The 21,628-nt window shown below is 35.4% G+C and overlaps 1 protein-coding gene across 2 annotated transcripts in view; it reads left to right on the top strand.

Annotated features, from left to right (window-relative positions):
* Positions 1-21,628, top strand: part of dmbx1b (diencephalon/mesencephalon homeobox 1b) — a 54,293-nt gene that overhangs the window by 9,852 nt on the left and 22,813 nt on the right. Inside the window, exon 2 of one of the 2 annotated variants that reach the window (XM_072574480.1) lies at positions 6,430-6,498. The exons of the other annotated variant lie outside the window; for it this stretch is intronic. The gene's annotated coding sequence lies outside the window, so the exon portion shown is untranslated. The remainder of the gene's footprint in view (positions 1-6,429; positions 6,499-21,628) is intronic. 2 annotated transcript variants of the gene reach the window in all.

Here is a 21,628-nt window from a genome sequence, read left to right as displayed (position 1 = left end):
ATGAAAAATAGGTGTATGAAAAAGGTGTGTATGATGGCTAATAGTCATGATTTAAAATCTTCCATTTAGTATTTGTCTGTCCAGAAAATGAGAAAAATTAAGTAAGCAAAATTAAAATTATTACGGTAGACAGCACATTATTCTGCCTCATCAGATCATCCAATCAGGGAAGCCTGACACCAAGTAACAACTTGGGCCTGGCCGTGGGGGTGACGAAAAGCTCACTGATGCCAAGTAGTTTACAAATGTATTAAAATGCTAACAGACATAGGCATTAATTTGGCATACCAATTCCTAAGCATATGAAGGCAGAAGAAGCAGATGCCCTTCCCGTGGGGGTTTCACATTTATTTAACAATGTACAAGCAACAGTATACCTCTGGCCCGACAGAGTTCAGCTATGTAGCAAAAAGTTGGATTGTGTCAGAAGTGCTGGAAAGAAGTTAAAGATAATTTTCTCCTCACTGAATCATGTTGAAGAGAATAGACTCCCTTGTAGTTATATAAATTCAAAATGACTTACAATCTACTTTTTCAGGATATTATACATGCATATAATGAATAAGACTTCCTATGTTGTGTATTGTTATGATGGGACAAGGACCTTTTGGATAATAGCCATTGTAATGAAAAATTGAAGCAGAGCTGAGTGGCTGTACAGCTCTGACTGGTGTGCAATCAAGCATGTCGTGATTTTAACTAAGAGAGACAATAGAATTCATTCCTTAAAGTTCAGCAAACCACCTAAAGCATTTCAACATATGATTCTGCACTGATTTTAATTCAATTGTGACCAATTGTAATACTGGGAGACCAACTCTTCTAAAAAATACTACATCAAAATGCTACAGTTATGCTGCAGTTTAACCTTTAGTTTTATGTCACTATGATATGGAAACTTATGCACTCAAAATGTACAGCATATCTGTTCCATTAGAAAACCATTAAAGCCATCTTTGTAGATCAGGTTTTCTAAAATTTCAACTTGTCTTTTCCTATTTTTATTAATGTAAGAGGTTAATCAGTGCTACGGTTGCTAATGCTGTCAACTACAGAAAGAGTAGTGTTTAGAAAGATTGGTGAGTGCCTTTCAGAGATCACTCAGGAAAATATTGATATTTAAATTTTTCATGGTTGTTGACATTGCTAGCATTTGTTGTCCATCGTAAATGTCCTCAAATTAATTGAATTGCTGAGCCATTTCAGAGGGCAGTTAAGAGTCAACCACACATCAACAGTTATATTTAGGCTCAGTCAGATAAGAATGAATATTTTCTAACCTAAAGAGGATTGGTGAATAGGATAGGCTTTTGCAACAATTATATCATGGTTACCATTACAGACACCAGCTACTAAGTCCAGATTTATAAATTGAATAGAATTAAATGAAGCAGCTGTGGTGAGATTTGAACCCAAAGAATTAGGCTAGGCCTTTGGGTTTCAACTATCTTCATTTAAACTAATTCAGTAATAAAAGAATGAGGGCAATGAATGAAAATCTTCTTAATAGAAACTCAATTTCATATATAATTGAAACCAGCACTACGGTTTATCGCTTTGCATATTGCATTCTGAGCCAGAAAGTATTAAGTGATACATTGGGCTCATAAAAACACCTGGTGGAGAGTTCATGGAAATAATGGGTTTATTATTTCATAGAATCATATTTGCTCATGTGCATTTAATAATCCTCAGAACAAATTACATTTGCGGAGAAGCGTAAGTGAAACAGATCAGCCTACTGCCAGTCTATGTTTCATTGGTTCAGGTTTTTTTGGTTGGCAAATATAGAGAAACATGTAGGTAATAAGAATATTTTATGGTGTAATATGTTGATAACACATTGCTTGTTGCATGCTCGTGCCAATGCATGTGATCCCCAATTTACAAACATCCAACTCAGAAATACTTGTACTGATGAATGAGATACCATATTCCAATAATTTTAAGAATCTGACATGGGACCATTCGCTCATACTTCCAAACAGATTAATCTACTATATTGTGTTCGAACTTGTGTACGAATTGACTTACGAATATAGTCAGGAACAGAACCCTGAGACTGTCTGAAATGGTTTGGTCCTTTTTGTTGGAAATATATGCATCTTCTATTATTTTCCATATTTATTGTTATATATAATAACTTACAAACATTGGAAATATATCCATTGATAATAGTCGCCAATTTGCACTACGATTAGTTTTCAAAATTTTGCTTTATAAAACACTAAGAAACAGTCTCCTCAAAGAGAATCAAGGTCTGTTCTGTCTCTAGGATGAAACAGAATAAGACCCACTCCACTGTGAATCTTATTTTCATATTTTCCAGAATTGAACCACCCTGGTTTCAGAATAACATTTGAAAAATAAAACATCTATTCTCAATCCCACAGCTGTCAAATAAAGTCAGCATAAAATCAAAGAAAATGGAGATGTACATGTGAATTTACATGCTTTCATTGTTTGAGTGCCAGCAAGATATTTATCGTTAGTAATGGCACTGTTATGGTACACATTGTTGAGCTATTCTATCTGACTGCATGATTTTCTGACAAGCAAAGTTATTTGAGTGCAGAGCTTTGTTCAATAGTGTTCAAACAATGCTCAAATTTTAAAATTGATGGGACAAGCAGCACTTTGTGAACATTGACCTGTTTAAAAATAAAAGACAAACATTCCAGCATTGTGATACTCCAACATAATCTAAAGGTGTCTCGCCAAGTTATTTCAGGTAACTTGTCAGAATGCAATCTTATTAATTTTATAATGCTGTACGGTTCACATTAATATAAGCTAAAACTGCTATTTATAAATGTGAACTGTGGAAAAAAAACTAACTTGAAAAAACATAACTAATTTATTAATTCATTTTACCTAATAACTAAATTTAAGAGTGGTCAACTGAATAGGCTGGGAACTTGTTAAATGAAGTTTAGAAAAGCTTTTGCATGGTTGCAGTACACTGTTTGAATCAAAATGTTTGAATACAGCATAACAGCTGCCAGTTCAACTGCTATTATTTGAGACCATGCACTATATTTCCTGAATGGGAAATCATAAATATGTATTTGCGGTTTTCCAATATGTAGTCTCAGCAGGAGAAGGTCTGTGCCACAAGTATTCATTCACAAAATGTGTACTTTTGTTTACAACCACATTGTTGTATTGGAATGATGTAACACTACAGCCTAATTTACATATGGAGAAAAACAGCAAATCCACAGGAAACATTGAAATGGATTTTCTCTGATCATGACAGCTTTCTTTTTCTGCTCAATGGACAAGATAGTCAATGTTTTAAAATTAAACCTTTTTTCATATTGGCCACCCAACTGCAATACTATGTAATCCCAGCTTGGGTTTAACATGGTTGGTGGTCAATGAATCTCTCCTCAGCTTCAATAACCAGCAGCAACCCAAATTCTAGAACTGCACATTTGCAACCCTTCTATTTCCCATAATGGCATTTTAAAAGCCCCTTTAAGTAATATTGTCAACTTAGTTTCAATTTGTCCAAATTTGAATATTATTGCTGTGTGTCCACTCATTTGGAATAGGTGATTTTATTATCTCCAGTATCTGTGGGGAAAAGTAATAATGTTAGAGGAGTGCAGTTAGCTTCAATATAATGTTAGTAGCAATTTCTGCAGAATAATAGAAATAGAGTAATTAAACGCATAATACTATATCGCTTCTGCGTGATTCTTACTTTTAACAAATGACCTTAATTCAAATGTATATTTCTATGTGGTGCTACATCAGGCTCGTAAACACTTTGAAGTTTCACAGCAGTTTGTCTTCCTCAGGTGATACACATTTGACCAAATGGAACTTAAATATGTTGTGTTTAAAAAATTTGCCATCAATAATGTTGGAAATATTTTGATAGTCATTTCTACAGTTTATCTTTGTACTACAGATTTACAGAGTACTGCAAGGAATATAACATGAAGACATTTCACAAAGAAACAGCAAGTGCACTACATCCCCCTTCCCACTCTTCAAGTGTCTTAGAAACCTATTTAAACACGCAAACTTTTTTACAAATGATTCATATGCCTATTGCCAACATTACAATGCACAATGTCAATATTGAATTGATTACCATTTCACCAGAAAATTAGTGTCTTCGGCCAGTTTTTTTTATTGTTCCTTTTTGTTACATTATGATTTTTTTAAAAATTGTATGTAGTTTTTGACAATGTTCAATAATTTTGATTAAATCAAAATACAGTAATAGCCTTTCAGAATTTAAACATTTTTAGATTAGAAAATAATTTTGTCATATTTCTTACATTTGTTGTGCTCAGGCTATTTAGTAAAATACAGAGAATAAATAGATTTCCAAAAACTGTATGTATGTATTTACTTTAGCTACTGGTTTGAAATGGATTACTACAGAGCAGGTCTAGGCAGTAAACTTGTTTATATTGCTCAGCTCGAGCTTACCTATTACTTTAAGTACCCTTTTTAGGAGAGAGCCCTGCAAATGCCTGAGTGCAACCACACCACAGCTGTCTCCGAAATGTTAAACATTGAAATGCTTAGAGCATGGGGAAAGGGCAATACCACCTCTGTAAACATTTAAGTGAAGATTGACTAGGCTTACAAAGTGTCCATAGGGCACCACTGACCCACTGAGTACTTTGTAAACCAGGTTTGACACTGCACTGGATTTACACTTCACACTGTGTCAAATTGTAAGCCATGTGACGCAGCTCCTCGAGGGAGTTTCACTCTGTTTTATGCAAGGGCAGGTCAGGTCCTCACACTAAATTCAAACTTCTAAATTTGTACTAAAATAAACCTGAAATCCCTTCCATGTATGCTAAATTTATAATAAATGCTGCTTAAAATGGCATGCATGAAAACCCATAAATGACTTACACAAACATACCGCACACTACACATGAACACACTGTAAGTAATCTAATCTAATCTAAATATCTACCAATAAAACATTTTTCTTTCATGTAAGTCTGTTTGAAATTTGATTATTCATCAATCACAACCTTTATATAATTAACTGTAATACATCATGAGTATCTTTTGACTACAGATTTAATTCAAAATCTTGTAAGACTAGGTGAATTCTGTGCCAGTGTGTGTCAGTTCTAGTTCTCAATAGTGCTGGAATAATTGGAGACCTTCTTTAATCAATAGATGCAATTTAGCATTCATTGAGCAAAACCCTTAGTATACGGCATTGTCTAAACATGCTAGGAGAGCCAGTTAACTCTTTACACAGAAGCATACAGTTTGCTCCAAATAACTAGCCACATGATCGAGGGATGAGTCTTCCTTTGGCTTTTCTCTTACATCAATGTTAAGGGATGCTACTACTGTGGAATGGAAACTTAACCCATTCCAGACACTAACTATCAGTGTCAAATATTTTCAAGTCAGCCATTGTACAAATTGTTTTTGGTAAAATCTCTCCCATTTACTCTGTGCTACCATTATATCACAGTTCTAAAGGACAACTCACACCAACCACCAGTATTTTCCCTCCAAGTGAGAATGACAATTAATAGCAAATTAGGTGTAGTTTTGTAAACACTAGAGATGAGAGTGAAACTACTTTAATTTCTTTGCACATTATGACATCCAGCAAAGGTGAATTTTCAATCCTCAATCTCAGCTAGACTGTGGCCTTCTGTCCAATTCAATGTGCCACCCTTTTAAAATTATAGACGCAAACATTTATTTAACTCTATTACAAAAGTTGTGTTGTACAAAGTAATCAAATACAAAATTCTGATCTAACCACAAATTAATTCTAAATATTTGGTGCAAGATATAACTGTGGCCTCAGAGGGAGTGCAATATAGGTGTACAAGAATGAAAACTGGATTTCAGGGGTTTAGGTATGTGGAGAGATGATACAAGTTAGGCCTGTTTTCTCGAGAAGTTGGAAGGATAAGGGGTTATTTTATCAAAGTCTTTAAGATAGTAGCAGAAAAGGCAGAGTAGATAAATTATTTCCCTGGGTGAAGATTCTAGAACTAGGGGACATAGTCTAAAAAAGAGGGCCAGACCGTATAGGAGAGACGTTAGGAAGCACTTCTACGCACACAAGGTGATAGAGGTTTGGAAATCTCTTCTAAAAATGGCAGTTGATGCTAGATTAGTTGTTAATTTTAATTCTGCGATAGATAATTTTTGTTTAGAAAAAGTATTAAGAGGTATGGGCCAAGGGCAAGTATATGGAGTTAGGCCTCATATCAACTATCTCACCATCTCATTGAAAGATGGAACCTGCTCAAGGTGCTGAGTGGCCTATTCCTGTCCTATATTCAATCCATTGATAGATCCTATCCAGAGACCATTGCAAGATTCTGTATGTTAGTCAGATATTCTATTAAGGTAATTCTAAATTTGATTGTGTTGGAGTGTTGTGTACCTGTAAATTCTGATACTGTTTTACAGACTTAAGAAGCAGAAGGGGAACGAAGACCCAGTGTTCAGAATGCAATAAAGGTTAAAGATGAAGAAAAAGTTGGTGATAAATTATATACTAAATTTAAGTTTGGAATATTATTTGGGGGCAAAGGTGTTACAGGACATAGGGTGTTCTACAAATTTGAATGAGAAATGAATTCAGGTACAAAATTGTGGCAGGAGTCATGATTTCAAATGAGTGAGACTAAGTAGAAGGAATATAGATATGATGGGTGTACTTACAGCTTAGAAGGAACAAAAAGTTCAGAGGACCACTGCCTACAGTAATATCAATGAAATAATTGTCTTCTTATATATTACAATAGTATGTTGTGATATGTTGGCTGCACATTGGAATGTAGTACTGAACTATTTGCGTAGTAAAGTTGTACTTCAGGACTCACTTTATGGTCTTGCATAATAATTTATATGGATGCTGTGCAATTCTGAGTTTTTGCTTCATGTTTTGATGTGGTATTACACAACATTAGAGTTATTATCTAATATTAGAATGCGTTGGAACACATACTTTCAGTATGGTGAAATGTAGTTTTGTTTCATTTTTACATTATGATGAGTTCAGTTATATTTGTTACTTTCTGTTATTTTCAGTACTAGTGGAAAAGAACATTGGATGCTGTGGAGTTTTATGTTTGAATATTTTGTTTATTTTATAGTGATATAGTGTTGTGAATATTTTATAGTTATAGATTTAATATTATGTGTAAAATAATTTCTATTGAAATACCAGGAATGTATTCTTTCAATGTCATGGAGTCTCGTGATCGAATTTTCATAATTGTTGAAATATAGAAACAACACACACATGGATGAGATGAGGCATTTGACATATCCCCTCCCTCTGATCCATTTCTGGTCAAAATGGACTGCAAAATTAACACTAATATAAACGTGTATTGAAGTGTGGGAACAAAGTATTGAAATTTTAAACAACCTATTCAGATATGTTATGATACACGTCTGGAGCATGTATGACCTGAACCTATATATCTTGGGTACTGTAATTCTTACTGCTTAAAATGAAAAATATAGAAATAAGCCATTTAGCCAACTGGTCACTACTGGCATTAATGTCATACATGCCTCTTGCCACTATTCATTTAATCCAAAATTTGTAATACTATACTTTTATTCTGGTGTCTTTTACTCAGTTTCCAAAACTATATTTCAATTGCATTAAATTTTAAATTTAATCAATTTGGTTAGAAGTGTGTAGAGATCACCAAGTGATCAATCAGCCTTGATCATTTAAAAGTGAGGATGTTTTCAGGAGTTGTTTTAGAAATATTCATAGCAAAGTGGGGAGGGAGGGAAGGTGAGGAAAAGAATATAATGGACTAAAAGTCTCTTGAAATCGTTTCATCTCTTCAGTTTTGTGCTATAGAATCTAATTGTGGAATAATTCAGCTAGAATACTATTGAATAAGTTGGAAGAAGCCCTTATCTGATTTGACTAAAGTAAGAGCCTTTGGAGAATCACATAGGAGCAAAGTACTGCTCAGTCTGGATATCTGAAATAAAACAGAAAATGGTGGAAAAACTCAGCAGATCTGGCAGGATCTGAGGAGGCAGAGAGACAAAGTTAACATTTTAAGTTGAATGACCCTTCATTGGAAGAATAAAACATTATTCTTTCTTCCTGAGACTAAAAGGAGAGTACGTCTGATATAGACAAACTTATTATATATAGTTGTCTGATATTGTAACAATATGGGCACATATAAATGCTATGTGTGTGTATATGTATATATGAATATCAGGTTAAGGCTAGTGATTGTTTAGCTGATTTTCAGAACCACCATTATCGTCAATATCATTCCATCTATTTAGGATGATGAACAAACTGCAAATTAAATCTGCTAGGGATCAGGTTGCTTCCTATGGTTAGTTTTGCTGATGGCTAAAAAGATAAATCAACAAGAGGCAAATTCCACCCCAAACCCATGTTCTGAAGGGTAATTGGACTCGAAAAGTTAACTTTGTCTCTGTCCTCATAGATACCTCAGGCCTGCTGAGTTTCATTATCACTTTATGTTTTTACTCTTTGGAGACTCCCATATGGAAATCTATCTCATCAGGCAGCTTCCAATTTATCAGAATTTTATCCTATATGCATTGTTGTAAAATTAGACTGCTAAGACACAAATGCAAAGAGGAATAAACAATTTGATTAAGTGGCTGTGAAAACATCTAGGCCATTCTCTGAAGTTCTCTTGGATTACCACAAGGTAAAATGATAACATTTCAAACGGGTAAAATCCAGGCAACAGCTGCCAAATGGGGATTACATGTGTGCACTTGTAATCCAATAAAGGAAAAAGATGCCAAAAACAATAAAACAACATACTCTCTTCCTGAGACAAGCAGGAGAATACATCTTATATACACATACTGACCATATATGATTGTCTGTTATTTCAATAATAAATACGTGCACATATTTACAGATATGCACACACAAACACACACAAATATATCAGGTTTTTAATCTATTAACTGGTGGGCTGATTTTCTGAGATATTGCCAATATCCTTCCATCTATTTAAGATGATGAATATGCTGCAAATTAGGAATAGGGTAACTTCCTATGATGCAATTTTGCTGACAACTGAAAAAAACAATCTGTGAGTCGCAAATTCTACCCTGTGCTTTGCATCTGATATAGTAGGAAGTCAATTCAAGAACCATTCACTCTAACTTTTTGGATTTGTATTCAAAATCTATTTTTAAATAGGCCTATACCATGCATTGCAATTTGTGTCCATACAGTGTCTCCAGTGCCAAATCTGACCTTACCTCTGCTCCCATCTAAAAGCAGAAATGCTTGAAAATAAGCTCCAATAAAATATATGGTGTTCACAGTTGTTGTCATAGGCCTTGATGAGAAGTTTATGATTTGAAGAAGTAGAATTGCCCAAATCAGGCAGCACAAGAACATCTGAAAGGAAATGGACCATCCCCAGAAACAGCCTGAGGAATCTGAGAAGAGGAGAACTAGCCATTTGGATACAGAACTGGCTCAAAGGTAGAAGACAGAGGGTGGCGGTGGAGGGTTGTTTTTCAGACTGGAGGCCTGTGACCAATGGAGTGTCACAAGGATCAGTGCTGGGCCCTCTACTTTTTGTCATTGACATAAATGATTTGGATGCGAGCATAACAGGTACAGTTAGTAAGTTTGCAGATTACACCAAAATTGGAGGTGCAGTGGACAGTGAAGAGGGTTACCTCAGATTACGACAGGATCTGGACCAGATGGGCCAATGGGCTGAGAAGTGGCAGATGGAGTTTAATTCAGATAAATGTGAGGTGCTGCATTTTGGGAAAGCAAATCTTAGCAGGACTTATACACTTAATGGTAAAGTCCTAGGGAGTGTTGCTGAACAAAGAAACCTTGGAGTGCAAGTTCATAGCTCCTTGAAAGTGGAGTCGCAGGTAAATATGATAGTGAAGAAGGCGTTTGGTATGCTTTCTTTTATTGGTCAGAGTATTGAGTACAGGAGTTGGGAGGTCATGTTGCAGCTGTACAGGACATTGGTTTGGCCACTGTTGGAATATTGCATGCAATTCTGGTGTCCTTCCTATCAGAAAGATGTTGTGAAACTTGAAAGGGTTCAGAAAAGATTTCCAAAGATATTGCCAGGGTTGGAGGATCTGAGCTATTGGGAGAGACTGAACAGACTGGGCCTGTTTTCCCTGGAGCGTCGGAGGCTGAGGGGTGATCTTATAGAGGTTTACAAAATTATGACGGGCATGGATAGGATAAATAGACAACATCTTTTCCCTGGGGTCAGGGTGTCCAGAACTAGAGGCAGACCTAAGGGGCAACTTCTTCGCACAGAGAGTGGTACGTGTATGGAATGAGCTGCCAGAATAAGTGGTGGAGGCTGGTACAATTGCAACATTTTATAGGCATTTGGATGGGTATCTGAATTGGAAGGGTTTGGAGAGATATGGGCCAGGTGCTGGTAAATGGGTCTAGAATGGGTTGGGGTATCTGGTCATGGACGGGTTGGACCGAAGGGTCTGTTTCCATGCTGTACATCTCTATGGCTCTATGACTCTAAGAGTAATTGATCATCTCAGCAAATTGCTTCCTCCAATTCTATTCCAATTAAATGTCTTAAATTGACTTATTCTTCCTAGTATCAGCTGCTTCTGCCATGACTTGTGAATGTCTATATTCAAACAACATTACATCAGAGGTAAACATTCTAATTAGTGATGAAAACAGGAATTTTCAAATCCTTCTCAATGTTATTCAACCAAGATTACAAAGTGTTAGAATATAGTTATTACACGCAGCAGAACAAATCAAAGCCAGAATTCCAGTTAGACTCAAAAGTCTTGTCTTAGATGAAGTTATTTTGTGTACATCATTAACATTCTGATCAATATGCTGTAAAGCTAAGATCTCTACACACTTGAACAGCTTGTAACCCCATCTGTCACAGCCTAGCCATTTAACTTAAAGAATATGTAATACCTATTGTTTCACTAACTAAGTATATTAATCCTCGACCACCTCGAAAAATAGAATGATTTCTATTCACATAGTGCCTTTCATGATCTCAGGATATTGCAAAGAGCTTTACTGTCATTGAAATGTTTTTACAGCTGGTCATCTCAGATGGTTAGAATGTGGTGCTTCAGTCAGTTACGTCAGCTGAAGTAATTTGTGGAGCTGCTTATTCTACTTGTCTTATATGATATCGTGGAGCATCAAAAGATTGCTAGGAATGAGGATGTGTGGACAGCCATTTTTTTTTACATTCATTCATGGGTTGCACTGTCTTTGGCTGAACCAGCATTCATTGCCTTTGATCTGAATGGTTCATTAGTTAATTTTAGAAGGCAGTTAAGAGTCAAACACATTGCCAAGAGTCTGGAGTCATATGAAGGCCAGACCAGGTAAGGATGGCAGACGTACTTCCCTTAAGGACATTTGTAAACAAGATGGGATTTTACACCAACAGTAGTTACATACTTCCATTCATTTAGCTGTTAATTCCAGACTTCATTGAAATAAATTTTTATTATTTTTCAAGATGAGGTTGGAACCATGTCCCCAGAACATTATGCCAGGTTTCTGGATTACTAATCCAGTTAGCATCACTCCTACTGCACCACCTCCCTGTACCTTTGCACCTCCTCAACTTTCGTATAACTGTGGATGCTGCAAGAAAAGAGAGGACTGCTTTTAAAGTAATTGAAATAATGATAGTACAGTAAAGAATCTTCTAGCACAAATGCCGATGTGCCTCAAGGTGTAGAACATGCTTTCAGTTGACTTTGTAATGATAGTACCAAAATAGAGCAAACTTGAATAAAGACTTACCTTAAAATTAAAACAATGTACATGCTGTTAGAAATTAATGATGTCAAACCCAGAGGTGAAAATCCTTATATAACAGTAAAATGGGACGAAGTCTCATTTTCTCCATTATTAATGAGTCACTAATGCAATCAAAACTGTTCAATTAATGTACTTAGGAAATCTTAATAAAATAAAACTGATCAACTGATCAATGGAAATAATATATATTTTTACAATGTTTAAGAAGATACAAATTCATCTTCCCATAACTTAGTCTCAAAAAACAGAGCAGAATTGTAAGTTATCAGAGTGTCTTTCTCATTTATTATAACATCTAAACTCCTAAATTAAACTATTGTTTATGATACGTACAGATACATGATTAAACCCGTCTGATCAACTCATATTGATTACATTACAGCCAGTAATTGTCCTGTGTGGATGCCCTCATAAATAATTTAGGTGGGCACATTAACACCAACTAACATGATCCTAACCGCTTTTCATTGAAAAGTAAATTAAAAATAAATAATTAAAACAGTTCACATAACCAGCAATACCAAAAATGAAAGATAGGGTGCAATAGTATCAAAGCACTAATATTTATCATTATGTATAAGTTAAGTATCTTCATCAGATTATTATCATGTAATCAATTGTAAGTACTCATTATCCTCTTAATAATGATACTTTAGCTTCATAATTACATCACAGCCTTAGAATCTTTGCTGTTATTTATTATTTTAATAATAAAACATATAAAGCTCTTCAATTAGATTGCAGACACAATCATTCCGATGTGTCCATTATTTTATATATAAATCACCTCAGCCCTTAAGTTATTGCTTGTTGCTTGTCCATAGGGATGTATTGCTGTGAATTTATTTTATATAAGATTGGTTAAATCAGACATCGGACTCCTTCCTATGACTGAAATTCACTAACAAGTCTTATAATTCGTGTGTTGGGTTCAAAGCTGAATCACAAGGAAACCGATTTTCCTTCTTTAAATATTATCTTATTCAGGAATGCTACAAACTCTTGAATGCCTGGATATAACTTGACCTTTTAAGCCTTGAAAAATCTCTGCATGGGCATGGGTGGTCACCATTTTTGTCATTCGTCACATAAAGTATTTTCTGTGTGGGCATGTCTTAAATGCCTTCGCATCTTTGCAACATAAGCTATATGACTAACTTGATTCCTTACAACCGGTTAAAAGGTGCTGCTCTGTCAATCATACTTTTTTGGGTTGAGAAATTAAGCCTGACACTAATGTGAGCACAACATGCTGAGGTACAATTATGGGCATCAATCTGTATGCAAAAGCATAACATTTAGGGACAAGTAAACAAGTAAACACTCCAAAGATGTGAAGGTCAGGTGAATTGGCCATGCTAAATTGCCCGTAGTGTTAGGTAAGGGGTAGATGTAGGGGTATGGGTAGGTTGTGCTTCGGCGGGGCGGTGTGGACTTGTTGGGCCGAAGGGCCTGTTTCCACACTGTAAGTAATCTAATCTAATCTAATCTAATCACTTTATATACTGGGATGATTGGTGTAATCTATGATAATATCAAAAATTACAGAATGGATTTGTCCACTGGGATAGTAAGAAATAGAAAATCTTTAATGCATTGAAATGCAATTTGTAAATGGATGAGAGATGAACCGATCCCTGAAATTCCACAAAATAGCTGTAAATTAAACTGACATTGTTGCAATACTTTCACCAGATTATTTGCAGATATTCAAAATGTCCTATTTTCTGTGTAACTAGACACAAGAAACGTGTGAAAATGCTCCAAAATAGAAATTAATGGGAAATTATTTCTCCAGTGAACTTCTATTAAATTGAAAGTAATAGAAGGTGTTCCATTTGACCATTTTGAAAGAGTTGGGATTGATAAGGACAGGGGGTCATTTGTAGTCAATGGTACTGCAATCAAAAATTCATGTTTTCTTTTGATAAAGCAGTGAAAACAATTCATATTTGGAAAACCAAGAGCGACTTCTTTTAGAAAATAAAGTTAAAAAATTAATTTGGAAAATTGTTCAATAGCTGCAATATATGAAAAATCTTCCAACTTCCTGCATTTGCTGTTTAAAACCTTACTCCCGCTGTCAATTCATTTTCATCAGACTTTAGCTTTAACTTGTTTATTTCAATGCCCACATTTTTAATGAAACCTGACGAGGTAAATTTGTCATGCAGTGATTATGTCCTCCCTCCAGTGGTGATGCTGCAATGCTTCAGTATTACATTTTTCAATGTCTTAGCTATACAGAGTAGAAACTCTTCAACCAATATCGTTACTCTGCTTCCTAATTATCTCCACATCTTGTTATTTAACCACAAATAATAATAGCTTAGATACACTACTTAATTTTGATTCTCTGTGTACAGCACCTTAGATAGACAAGGATTTACGTAGAGTTGGGCAGACATAAGTGACTTATGCTTATTTGGTCAGAATTACTCAATTTTGCCCATCAAATAGTTCTGATCACACCATAAGTCATGGGGTTAATACAAATAATGAATCCAACTCTAGCTTTAATATGCTATTAGTTTTATACTATTTCATATATAGATGGCCGAAGATTCCCATGCACCTGAAATTAATGGGTTGTTTAATAAGGGTAGTTTGGACAAGCAAGTCTTATTTCCACTGGATGATAAAAGAGTAAAAGATGACTCAATTAGTACCACTCCCCTCATCTTTCTGCATCAACATGTAAATGTTTATAATGTACTTCAATCTAATTCTCTTTTGGAAGTTATTATCACATTGGCTACTATTATCCTTTCAAGGGGTACATGCCATATAATAGCAAATAACTACATACAATTATTTCCCTCATGTCATTTTTTTGCTAAATAATGTCAATCTACAACTTCTTATTCCTAATCTTTTGCCACTGGAAATAGTTTCTCCTTACTTAATCTTCCAAAATTCTTCATCAGACTTTCACTTAATCTTCTATGTTGTATGGAGAGTGACCCAGGTTTCTCTGTCCTCTCTACATGATTGAAGTCTTCTTTACCAGTATCATTCTAATAACTCCCCTTGTGTTTACTCGAAGGCTTTGGCTTCCTTCACAAAGTAGTTAGCAGAATTAGAAACAATACTCCAGCTCCAGTCTCTCCAGTGCTTTATAAAGGGTGAGTGCAGCTTTGGTACTCTCTTTATAAAACCAAGGATCCTTATGGATGGAATCTTCCCAGCCCCATGGGGGCAATGGTAAGAAAGTTGTTAGAATTGCATGAGGTGAGCAGTAATGAGCATCTAGATGTTGAGATCAAATATCCAATTTCCAACCAAGTGTTGAAATGCGAGATGACATTCTCATTTGTGAGAAATAACAGGCCTACTTGTATGTATAAGCATGTATGAACATCTTCAATATTATTTATTTTTCACCACATTGATCTTAGTTTTCCATTTTTCCATCTGCTGGATATATACTAGATGGTGACAATTTTCAATATGAATGACCCTACAACTGCAGCTCACCACTCATTCCTCTGACCCTGGACAGCAGTCATTTACATCTCAGGATATGCTCCATAGGCAGTGACCACAAAAGTTTGCCAAGTTGGGTGCCAACTTCCCTCTGTCCAACATGTCTGGGACAATTGACAGCAACTGCCCAGGGTAGCTGGCAAGTGTTGGTGTTTGACTGGGTGCATAACCAGGCTTTAAAGATGGTGTCAGTGCCAGGAAACCAAGTGGCCAATACTTGCATCTGTGGCAAGTGGGAAAAAAATATGACAATCAAGGCACTACAGGACATTGTGCATAGGTAATGAGGCACATTTGGGAAGACTATGTGAGAAAAGACGTTAGGACTCATGGAGAGAAATCTCCTATGAAACTCACCAAAACTGAGAGTAATTTCTGATAAAATTCAGTCCTATGCCTTAATATGAGCCTTCTCAACTTGAGTGTACAATGTCTGAAGTTGTGATCGGTTAGAACATTGCTTTATCATCTGGCACACATGGGTTTAAATTCAGTTCACACTGATAGGATGAACATTCCCTCTCCCTGTTGATTACAATAATCTTAAATAAAATGAGTTCGCAGCAGTTTCTAGCTGACAGGAATCCATATCAGAAACTGTCCATAATTTAATACTATTTGGCATTAAACTGGTAATCTATTATCTTGTGACTGTAACATAATGCTACTTACTATTCAATCCATCAGTGCTGAAATGTTAAGGATTAATACCAATTCTTTTCCATCTTTACATTTAGTTATGTCAAAACCGCAATACAGAATAGTTAAAAATAAAATGATTGGAAATTGCAGTGTTCCTAACTAAAAACAATCAATTTAAAGACAGCAGCAATAATATAAAGAAGAAAGTTCCAAACTCAACTTCTTGCATTTAGGATCAATGCTGCACTGCTTCTACGTGAGTCAATTAAATCCCTTCTGATCCCCTGTCTCACACAGTGCTATTGGATATTATGCTATGGCAACTGAACAGCAACAGGAGAGTCATGTTTCCTGCTGGCCTCAACTGAAACCCATCAATACAGCCACTGGGCAAGTGCAACTTATTTGGCTGCTTAATGAAATATAAAGATTATTTTAAGCACTGTAAGCAGAATTTGACAGCCTTAAAAACAGAACCTCCATTTGACAAATGCATTTGTAATTTGAAAAATGCTGTATAGGTTCTTTTCTATAATTGATTTATGTATTTTTAAAAGGATCTTAAACATGAGCAAGAACTGATTATTATCAGTGTCATTGTAACAAATATTCCTTAACCCTGAAGCTACAGTTATAGCAAAGCTTTCTGATGTCCAGCGTAACATCACTCTCTTCAAGAGGATTTATTTCTCAACAAGTCAACAGATTTATTCTAAATTCCCGGCAGCTAATTAGCTTTAGCAGGAGAGCTCTATTGTCCCAACTAAGATGGAGTATTAGTTTGAATTTGTAATATATTTGTTTGACAAACATTTTTATGTTCCATTAAAGATTTTGTTGTCCTATTTGTGTACTGCATACTTTGTGCATGCTGGCATTGTAAGTTAAATTAGCCTCAAGGTCTTTCATCACTCTGATACCTACCAGTGCACTAGAAATGTTGTCATTTTTTGGAATGGTTTGACTTTTTAAAAATTTCTTTCTTCCTCATACTAATTTTCCTCTATGTGACAAACGTGTGGAAACAAAGGTAGAAATCTGCTCCAGGCTCAGTGCTTACAATGTATTTTAATGCATGAGAGAGCTCCTGGATGTTTTGCTGGCTAGTCAATGGCGCAGCTGAAATCCTACAATCAGTGTACAGGAACTGATAGACACAAAACTGAATCTCACAATTTTATACTGCAGAATGTTAGTCTGATGAAATTAGTTGTACTATTTATTGTTATTTGAACACTTTCATTCTATCTCATCAATAAAACAAAATTCAGAAAATATTCTCAAAAGAAATCTCATACATAATTTTGTGAGGGTAAAAATGTTATGCATCAAGTTGCTTCTAAAAGTGAAAACTCACAAGAAATGTTCTCAAGCAAAAGAATTTTAAAAAGCATAGTTGAGTCACTGCCATTTTAGTGTCCAAACCTTCCTGATCTCACTGACATTCACCACAACTTTAGTTCAGATCTAACTATCAAATGAAATTTGAACTCAGAACGCTAGAAGCTGACCAACCAGTGTATTCACACTATAGGTTCAGCATTGATATAGAGCTTCTCTTCCCATCAATACTATAATTGTCATCTTGTATCGAGGCCTGAATCAAGCATACAGTATTAAGATTTCAACATCCAGATTGGTTTCACAATGAAGCAGTTTGCTGGGGTTTTACACTCCACTTATCTTCAGTATTTGGACATGTCTTACCTCCGGATTCAGACTGCACTTTAACTTTGACATTAATGTGAAGCAAAAGTACATCATAGCGATGTTCAATTTGAAATCTGAACACATTGTAAGATTTGCAGTGAGATTTCTTTACAATGCCAAAATCTTTGATACAAGTTAGAGCATTCCACTTGAACATGACTTAAAACTCTGATCCACAACTGAAATAGTAGGTTGCACCCTGAGGACATTTCTTTTTCAGTTGAAAGTGTATGTGCCCTCTTATATAGACAGCTTGCAAATTGGTGTACTGGGAACAGTTGAAAGCAAGGTCAAAGAGCAAATTTAGGAAATTAGAGCTGTAAGTTATGAGTAGAAATTTGTGGAGCATCACTGGCTTTCACTAGAAAAATCAATTAGAACTGAGTTCCCTGGAGACGGATCCATGCATTCACATACCAGGTATCCATTCTATGATTCTATGATAATTTGAGCATTGATATGAAGCAGCTTCTGCTTTAGATTAATGCTATACTTATCAGTCCAGCATCGAGACAAAGTATGATAAGATAATGCAATATGACTGTGACAATTTTCAGGGTAGGTGTAGGCTAGTAAAAAAAAAACTTCTTGCAATATTTATATTCTCTTGCTGCTGGGAAGCAGTTAGTGTCATATGTCATTTTGTGCATTTTTTGCTATTTTGACTTTTTTGGTTCTGTAATGGGTTCATTGGAATACCAGCTGCCATTTTGTACTTGTCTAAGTTAGTGGAAATCTCGAGCTGGATAAAATTAATACTGCTGGATCCTACTCAGATATTTCATATTTTTGTCAACAAGTTATACATGTAGAGAGAAATTTAGTTATAAGCATTTGTTAAAACATTCTACAAAATCAATTATAAAGTTATTCATATCGAAGTAAGCTTGTACTAGCTGTTTGCAAGAGCTATCCAATTAGCTCCACTTCTCTACTCCTTTGCTGTAATCATTCATGTATTCATTTAGTTCCCTTTTGAAAGTCACTACTGAGTTTGTTTTTTACCACTGTTTCAGGCAACCCATTCTGGATTAAAACAACTTAATACATTAAATTTTCGTTGGCTCTTTTGTCAATTGCCCTCAATCTGCATCTAAGGGGAACTGATTGTTTTGTCTTTTTTTCCTGAATCAAAGTCCTTTGTGATTTTAAACATATCTATCAAATTTCTAAATAACCTACTCTGTTCTAAGCAGAACAATTCAGTTTCTCCAGACTGTCCACATAACTGGATCCCTGGTACCATACTGTCAAACCTCTTCTGCTCACTCCAAATAGCTCAAGGTGTAGCATCCTTGGCTGAGTCAAAAGGTTCAAGTTCAACTCCAGAGGTCTGAGCACAAGGATCTAGGCTGACATTCTAATGCAGTTCTGAAGGTGTGCTGTACACTCAGAGATGTTGTCTTTTGGTTGATACACTAAAACAAGCCCTAACCCACTTTTCCGGGCAAATATAAAAGATTCTGTAGTGCTATTTCAAAGAAAGTTAGAAGAACTCTTCCTGATTCCTAGCCAATGGTATCCCTCAATTAATATCATCAAAATGATTATCTCGTCATTATCACTTTATGGTGTGTTGGATAATATCGTGCACAAATTAGCTGACACTTTTCCTACAAGTTTCAAACACAACATCATGAGTTATAAAATGCTTTGTGATGTTCTGGGATTATGAAATGTCTTATATAAATGCAAGTCTTTTTTTAAAAATATTTTCCTTGAAACATGGTGCCTAGTATTGGCTGCAATGCTCCAGCTGAGCCAAAATATTGTTCTGTAAAGGTTTGGTACAAATTACTTGCATTTATATCTTTGTCTCTACGCATAAACAGAGAGATGCCACATTCATCTTTTTGCAGCCTTCTCACCTGCCATGCCAACTTCAATCATTGTGCATGTATATCCAAGCTTGCTGGGCATACATGCATGATATTCTTCATTGTATAGGAATGTTTAAAGAAAGCGCTCTTGCTAGTTACTCTATCGGCCTAAATTAGATTCCAATAGCATGGTGTACCATCATAACAGAATGGGAAAGACCAAGGACTGTCACTGTTCATCCTTGTCTCATCATAACTGAGGCCAGCTGTAGGTAACAATTAAGCACTCCAATACAATTCACCTTTTGGGGTTTAATCAATTGGCCCACATTGAGATCCAGAGAAAGATTCAAGAGGATGGGAAACTCAGAGCCTGCAATTGTTGCAGATAAAAGAGGACCTCACCTGCTCTTTCTGCCTCCACAAAAAAACATTTTGGGCGTCTTTTATTGAGCAACTTTTCATGGTCTTTTTATAGGTGATTGGTTGGGCAGCTCGAGACTTAGAAATACTTTTTGACATGTTTAAAGTGCAAGCCCTGATTAATCTAAACACATGCAGGCATCTGGATTGAAACCTGTTTGGGAGTTGATATTAATTGCAATATCTCTGATGTCTACGATCATATTTGGTTTTCCAAAGGGCACTTGCCAATCAGAAGAGATGCAAAAGAAATGCTGATCCTCTAATATTATGACTTTTTATCTTTTATAATAATTTGGAAACACTCCTTGGAACCCATTGTACATGTTTGTGGCATCACTGACTTTGGCAAAATACTTCGTAATGCAATAGATGGAAAAGAATGTTAATGAGAAATGATTGTTTTTCTCCAAGAAATATTGCAAACATGTAGTATATAAGCATAATGTGACTAATCAAAGCAAGTAATCAATATTACCAGAAAGACAAGTTGCATAAATGCTTGGAAAAAATTTAGAACTGCCAGTGGAATATTTGATTTAAATGTAATTACCTAACATGACACCAGTCAACTATATTTCTAATGGTAGAGCCTACAAGAATTATAGAAGGAGATGATCTCTGCAGGAAAGGAGACACCATACATTGCTTTCAGGGTCAGTAGAGGTTGCAGTTGTTATGAAAGGACATCAATGAGACAGATCTCACCTTCTTTGGAATTGATTATAAATACAACTGTATCTGAGAAGAATTTTTTTTCAAAATTAGGTTTGTGATCCAAAATTAAAAGAGCAAGGATATACCAATTACAGCTATTGAGCCACATGTAGCCTCTAAACTTTGGCAATTTAGCTCAAATGCCATTCAATTCAGTCCTGTTTGTGTTGTCTTGTTTTTAATCTGAAAACCTGGTATTAGTGCTCATTTACTCTTATTATGGTAAACTGTAAGGAAATTGTACCAGTGACCTTGAAACTCTACAATACTCATCCATAGTGGCCTGAAAAGACTAAAAGATATGTTACCACATGGTCTGTAAGAGTTTCAAATTGAATAATTACATTGAGGAGCCAGTAAAGGTTTGAATGGTTTAGAAGTTAGTGAATAACTGCACCGTCTTAGCATGTAGTGGATTATATAACATTGATGCAAATTATAAAACAAAAGCTAGAAATATGGATTCATATGTAATTTGATAAATAACAGATTGTTACTGGAGGTTAAAACATTCATCTTTGAGTGAAAATTAAGCAGACTAATGAGATAAAGCTCTCCTCTCACTAATAATTATAAGGTTTATAATCAAAATAATTTAGTGGCAGTCTCAAATCAGCTTCAAGTGGACATGAAGCATACTTAGCAACAATTCAATGCAAATTAGCTCCAAATGAGGGCCTTAACTCAGGGAGGTTTTGAAAATAAATCTTGTGAGAAATAAAATGTAATATTATTTGAGAAAAAGATAACTTTCTGAGGATGAGCATCTTGTATGCTGTATGGGCAATATAGAGGGTAGTTTGCTTTATTTCTCTGCTGCCTATTATACTTTTCTTGTTGATGCTTGCCATAGAAAACTGGAAATGTTCCAGGACCAATCCCAACGATACAGATCTTGATGGAGGTAGAAGATTTTGAAAAGAAAAACTTGTGCAATTAACAATAAAGTACGAAAGCATAATTCCAAATCTGTTTTTGAAAAATACACTGTGTTCAACTGTTTGATAGCTTGATA

The sequence above is a fragment of the Chiloscyllium punctatum genome, chromosome 7, assembly GCF_047496795.1.
Source record: "Chiloscyllium punctatum isolate Juve2018m chromosome 7, sChiPun1.3, whole genome shotgun sequence".
NCBI classification, from domain to species: domain Eukaryota; kingdom Metazoa; phylum Chordata; class Chondrichthyes; order Orectolobiformes; family Hemiscylliidae; genus Chiloscyllium; species Chiloscyllium punctatum.
This window is presented reverse-complemented; position numbering and strand designations above follow the sequence as displayed.